General features: G+C 39.3%; 1 pseudogene; it reads left to right on the forward strand.

The window, feature by feature from the left end:
- Window positions 1-6,679, forward strand: part of LOC103606827 — a 13,470-nt pseudogene extending 6,791 nt beyond the window's left edge.
- Window positions 6,680-6,912: the final 233 nt, after the last annotated feature.

Consider the following 6,912-nt stretch of genomic DNA (forward strand, 5'->3'; position numbering starts at 1 on the left):
TGCGCGCTAGTGTAAGCGCGCACCGGCCCAGGCGAGCGTGCACGCCGGGTGCGCGTGCCCGGGGAGTGTGCCCGGCGGCCCGGCGCGCGCCGGCCCCTCTTCTGCTGGTGGCGTCCGGTCCCGGGCTTGCTGTGGGGGAAGAAAGTGCGCTTGGCCCGCCGGTCGCTTCCTTCCTGCCAGTCCTGCCTGTCCTGCCTGCGCCCCGCCGCCTCCGCCGGCGCCGCCTCGGCGCACCCCTCAACCTGTCCCTGGGGGTTAGTTTCACCTTGATGCGGGAGGCAGGAAGCTGTGACTCCTGGTGGCGGGGCGGGACTCTGGCCGTGACCTGTACGTGGGTCGCGCGTGTTTCTGGCTCAGACTTGGGATGCAGCCTTGGAGATGATGTCGACATTCAGGGAGACCGCCGCACTGGCTTTGGCGGTGCCTGGTGTGCACGAGGGAGAGTTGGGAAAATAGAACTTTACCCCCGCGGGGCGGTGTGACCCGACTTTCCAGATGATGTTACCTCTATGCCGTTTGTGAGGAACTCTTGAGATATTTTTCTTCACCTGAATAATTTAACCCTTCATTGAAAGCCTCAGTGAGATACACAAAGAAATGGAATGTCACCAAAACATAATTTTCCAGAACTTTCTTTGCAACAACCTACACTACTGACAGCCAAGAGCCTACGTGCTATAATTACTGAAATTTAAAAGAAAATTTCATGAGAAATAAATAATTCAGGAACCTGATCTAGAGGATTGAAAAAATCTCGAGTGTTGGGGGGTGAGGTTGGGGTGGCTTGTTTTCTGGAAATCAGTGTTTCGTAGTAAGTAAAACAGACATCTTTAACACTAAGTCCCAGTGAACACACCGCTTTCCAAACATCCTTCTAATTGCTGAGAATGCAAGGAAGTCCTAGGTTTTAAAGTGTTTCCAAAAATACAGCGGATATCCCCAGAACGCTGATTTATGGTCTCATGATTCCAGGCCCTGTCAAGGTCAGTAATGCAAATTTGGTTCAGCAGATGAATTACACCTAAATGTTTGATTTCCTGTTTTTTCTTTTTTTTGAGGGTAATTGTTCAAGGTTGTTCTACACAGAGGTTAAGCCTTGTGTGTGTGTGTGTGTGTGTGTGTGTGTTTTCAGGATAGATGCTAAATTGAATTTCTAAAATATACTCTGCAACTGGATTATAGTGGGCATTTTGTAGCCACACTGTAAATATGTGTTTATCTTTGCTAAAGTTAATGTCTTTGAGCAGTAGGGTCTTGTTTGCCATTCACTGCATTAGAACTTCTTCATTCAAAGGCATGAAATGTTACTGGAATCTACCTGGAAAATGAATTGGCTGCTTGTTTTCTGTTCGAGTATACCACTTGGAAATCTGCTTTTCAATACACTTTGGCTGCAATTTATGTATCAGATGGTTCTTACTCTTATGTTAAGTAAGCACCTTGTAAATTATAAGGCAGAGAATCTGAAGTCCCTTACCCTATCTCAGTCTTCAAGGCCAGTTTCTTGTCCACTTTTGCCATGTTTCATAGGATTCTTATTGCCCATGGGAGGTTTGGAGGCAATAGAGAAGACCCGAGGTACAACGGTGTCATAAAAGAGATTGCTTCTGGAATCTCTGGGCTTGGTTCGGGAGACATACTGATACAAATAAAGAATTGTTAATAATAGTTACCTCTTTCAGCACATAGGATTTAATTAACTCAGGTTGACCATTTGCCTCTTTTAAGGACCCTTCCCAGGCCTAGTTACAGCTGTAATACAGGAAATGAGATTGCATTTTACAGAGATGAAAAGCCTGATAATTCTTGCTCAAAAATATGAGGGGTAAAAGAAATGTGAAAGGAAATAATGTAGATGCTGCCCAGAAAGTGCCAAATGCCTTCCTGGCAGATGCATTTATCAATTAGAGACAATTTCATTGATCCACTGGATTTGTGATTCTCATACTAGTATTTTATCTTGACCCTGTGTAAGACTTGTAGGTGGCTTCAACTGAAACTATGGTTTCATAGTTATCCCTGAAAATATTAGTGCCAGATTTCCATCCCTTAGGGCTGATGGGTTGCAGCTGTTCAATAAATATTTGTTAAATGAATTACAAATTCTAGAATGTCTTTAGCTTTCTAACCTAACTACATTGCCTCTTCTGGTATTGGTTTTTTTTTAGGTGTAACTTTATATGGATCACCAAACATTTCATCAAATTGAAGCCCATTTGATATATTTAATTATGAACATCCACTTCCCTCAACTGAAGGAACAGTAACAATCCCTCTAAAACAAAAAACAAAAGCAGACAAAAACATTGTATTGGTACCTGTTGACTCGCTTATTCCAGCCATCTGAACATGTGAACTGTCCAGTTGGATGTGTGAGTGTACATTCAGAAGTCCTGAGTTGACATCAGAATGTTCAATTCAGGAATAATCTGGATGTGGCTTTTGTCAGAAATTATTTGCATTTCTAAGCAAATAAAATGAACTTCTAGTATAATCCTGCATCTCTTCATGTCAAGCAGAGAGGCCAATTAAACAATTGGCAAGTAGCTAAGTCTTCAAAGCACATATTGTTTGATTTATTTCTAAATTTTAAGTTAAATTTATTTATTTATTTATTTAGGTCCATTAGTGAGGTTGGATTAGAGATATTCGTTCAGACTGGTAGTTACTTACTAACTTGTGTTTATTAAAAGCAGCCTCGTGATATGAGCACCAGTAATTCCTATGTTTTGATTTGTTCTGGTTAGTCTTTCAGTGTACTCTTTTGGAAATGGGTGCATTGTTTGGTCTTGAATATTAAGGGTGTTATGCCTTCTTTTTTTGTTTTAGTGTTGACTTTCCATCTCCAATCATTGAGGTTCTTCTTTTGATTCTGATTTGAGGATGAAAGACTAGAAAGCTATCTATAATTTAGCTGGATATTAACATCTCAGTGTGTAATAGTAATGCAGATTTTCTCTTATGTATTCTTCCCTTTATGTCCTCTGATCTAGCTTGTTTCATTCTGAATAAAAATAAAATGAAATCCTCAGATTTTTTTCTGTTGGACTTTGTCCAAAAATAAATATGTAAAATAAAAAATCGCTTATCATCATTCTGAAGTAACACAAACGCTGCTATTCTCTATGAAACATGGCTGTTCATACCAAGTATTGATTTGGTAAGTAGGCGCTTGAGCACTTGAATGAGTTAAAGGTAAGTTCCCTCCATGTCTTATTAAGGCCCCTGAAAGCGAGGGGTGGAATTTTGATTTGATGTGGTAGTCAATCGTAGGTTCCTTGAAAGGAGGTAATGAAAACATCTTTTCAGAAGAGCACTTTGACAACAGGGTGGTGAGTGGATTAGTAGAAAGAGAGAGTAGAGGCCATAATTTGGTGTCATATGATGACAGCCTGATATCAGATCCCAGGGACACTGAGATGGAGAAGGAAAAACTTTAGGCAGTCAGACATCAGAATACTTTTATATGGAAATTGGATTGCAAACCTGATCTCCAACACATTCCACATCCACAGCAGCATCTCCAGTTGATCACAGGATTATTTCCATCCCTCCGAGCCCTAGTGTAACCTTAGAGTCTTGCAAACATTTGACAGATATTTATTATTAAATGTTAGTTATTAAACATGTGCTATATGCAAGGCACTGTGTTAATGCCTTAATACATGTTATCTCAAGGATCATGGAGTGATTAGGAATATGAATTTATTGTTGTTGTTGTTGTCTTGCCGGTATGGGGATACGAATCCTTGATCTTAAGTTGTAACACTGTCCTCTTAACCAACTGAGCTAACTGGCCAGCCCCAGGAACATGAATTCTTTTTTGCTACTTACTATTTGTTTGTCCTTGGGTAAGTTACTAATTTTCTGAGCCTCAATTTCCTCATCATTCATTTGGGATATTAGTTTTTATCTCGTAAGACTTGGGGGAGGATTAAATGAGGCGTAAATGAAAAGTGGTTAGAACAGTGTCTGGCACAAAGTTAAGTGTTGTGTTTGTTATTCTTATTGTTAAATCATAAAAACAACCTTATACAATAGGAATCATTTTGCAGATTAAAAAATTGACGTACAGAGAGGCTAGGTGAATTGCTCAGCATCATAGGCTGGTAAGTGATAGAGCCGAGAATCAAACCCAGACAATCTGACTCCAATGCCTGCTTTTCTATCTTGTATATATCCCTGTCTTCTCTACTGTGTGCCATGCCAGGTGCTGGGGATATTAACTGGAGCAAGAAAAGTGTGCCTCATGGAGCTTTAGGACTCCAATCATCTCCAGGGTAGATTTGCCACTTCCAATATAGTACCCAGATTATTACACATTTTTGCTATCTTTTTCTTGATGCTTTGGCATTTTGTAAATATTGTTTTTTTATTAAGTTCCTAAGAAGTGTTCCCATTTGTGTTTTTACATACAGTTAAAAAATGGGTTCTTCAATTAATTAATTTTTTGCCTAACACAATTGACATTTACAATACCTACATCTCTCCTTATATTCAATGACTCTTTGTTGGAGGCAGAGGGGATATGCCTCCCTAATATAGTATATCAGATTCTGGGGCAGATGTCAGGATTCTATGCCATCCACTGCTCTCCACGCATCACTCTCCCAGACTCTCATATATCCCCCATTCATAAGCTTGGATGGAGTGATGATTTTTTTTTTCAGCATATTCAGAATATTTTATAGGGTAATGGCAAAGTAAAATTTTGCTGTACTTTGACTTGTTGAAGTAATTACGTCTAATTGTAAGAGGCCCGATTTTAATTATAGGTGGGAAGACTGCTGTGACAGTGAAGAATAAAAAAATCTTAATTCGTCCAGAGTGTCTTTAGGATGGAATCTGCCATCCCTGATTTCAATATTTTGACATTATTACAGCAATCCCTATAATTCTTTGTTCTCCCAAATAACATTCAGAAATCTGTAACTAGTATTTTTTTCCTAAGTAGATGCAAATTTTTCTTGGTCTTGGATAAAGTTATTTAACTAAAGGTCAATTTCTTTTAAAGAAACTGTTTTTAAATTTTATGAGATTTAACTGGATGAAAGATGACAGAATTTGAGGTTTGGTGAGTTTGGCGTTTTCTTTTTTACGGTCTTGTTATGTTTCCATGGCATCACAGTGACTGAACCAAACATTAAGCAAAAGCTCATACAAGAGATAACAGTTAAAGGGCCCATCACGAATAATTCATTTTAATTGTTTGTGTTGACGATTCCCTGGGTTGATGTGGAAACACGTGATAACTTATTTTTAACCCTTTCTGGCTCCCTGTGAACACTGCCTGCGTGCTTTGCATCTGCTTGTGTTAAAAGAGAAGCTCTAGGGTGGGTTTCTTTTCAGACTGCTACATTTCAAACTCGAATGGCTGGGTAAATAATCAACTGTGCACCTTTAATTAAAAGCAGGAAAAAAAACTACAACCAGTTCTGGTGATGATGGTTAAATTCAATTCATCTAAGGCCCCTGTGATTTTATTTGTCTTGTCACTGGAGCTGTATCTTTTAACAATAGAAATGTGCGTTTCAACAACTGAGAAGAACTGTAGAGAGGCCTTTATGCCCATGGGTTCATGCTTCATTATTCTGGTGAATTGACTCTAGTTCTTTTCCCAATCTGTTTTGTCCTTGAAAGGTTGGTTTATAAATTGCTCCACAAGGTAAGTTTTCTTTAACAGTTGGAAGAAATGGACAGGGTGGATGGAATGAGATTAGAAAAGAAAGGCCTGGAATAAGCCCTTCATATGTTAATGTTTCTTTTTGAGAGGGCAGAGAAACTGTTTACTGAATTGATACACTACTTAAGCAAAATAAATTAGTAAAAAAAATTAGAATCACTTGCAGTCATTGGTGGATATGGAACTTTGTTTTTCCAGCTAATGAAAAATTCAAGAAATTAGAATGTGAATTTTGAAAGAAATATAACCAACCATCTTATGTCATATATAGACATTTTTCTTTTGTCAGGTATATTATTGAGAGATTTTAAAAGATAAGTAGGGCACTGATTCTCAAATTAATCTCAAAAAAATAAAATGTCCTCCATACCCCTCCCATAGGTTTTTATTCAGAAGGTTTGGGTGCAGCCTGACTGCTTGAGATAAGTAGGACACTGATTCTCAAATTAATCTCAAAAAAATAAGATGTCCTCCATACCCCTCCCATAGGTTTTTATTCAGAAGGTTTGGGTGCAGCCTGACTGCTTCCTTTCAACAGTCTTTCCAGGAGAGTCTGACTAAGGTCGTCAATAAACCACATTTTGAGAAAAATCTACTTAAGAGCTAAATCTAATTTTGTGTTCAAATTCTTGCTTCTAATTATGTTTTGAACATATATTTCTCCTGATTTCCATATACGTTTTCGTGTAATAACATCTACATCAATGCTGCCTTCAAGTTCTTATAATGACACGATGTCCTGTATTTCATATTATACCTGTTTTTGGTGGACAAAATCAGAAAACCACAGGGTTGGTGGGAATTTTTGAGATAATGTCCTACATTCTTCTGAATGGCAGATGTTTGAACAGAGCAGAGATGGGTTTCATCAAAGGCAGTAGGGAAGAAATGTCAGGGAGCAGTGGAAAAAACAGTCTAACAGGCACAGGAAGGGACGGGGATCAGATCACCGAGGGCACCGAATGGTGGGTGAAGGTGTTTGAACTCTTCTGGTAGGCACTAGGTTACCACCGTGCATTAACCTTAAGCAAACACGTGTACACCTGAGCTAGTGACACACAGTACCTGGTCCAGAAACAGATCAAGGAACAGGTGGGTCCAGAAACAGATCAAGGAACAGGTGGGCAACAGCCTGATTTGTCACTAGCAAGGGGGAAAGGAGCAAGGGTGAGAACTTGTGTTCCTAAAGGTCTGTAGCTTATAAATTGCTCTTTCTAGCAATTGCATGC

This window comes from Galeopterus variegatus, unplaced genomic scaffold (assembly GCF_000696425.1).
Source record: "Galeopterus variegatus unplaced genomic scaffold, G_variegatus-3.0.2 Scaffold6866, whole genome shotgun sequence".
Lineage (NCBI taxonomy): Eukaryota > Metazoa > Chordata > Mammalia > Dermoptera > Cynocephalidae > Galeopterus > Galeopterus variegatus.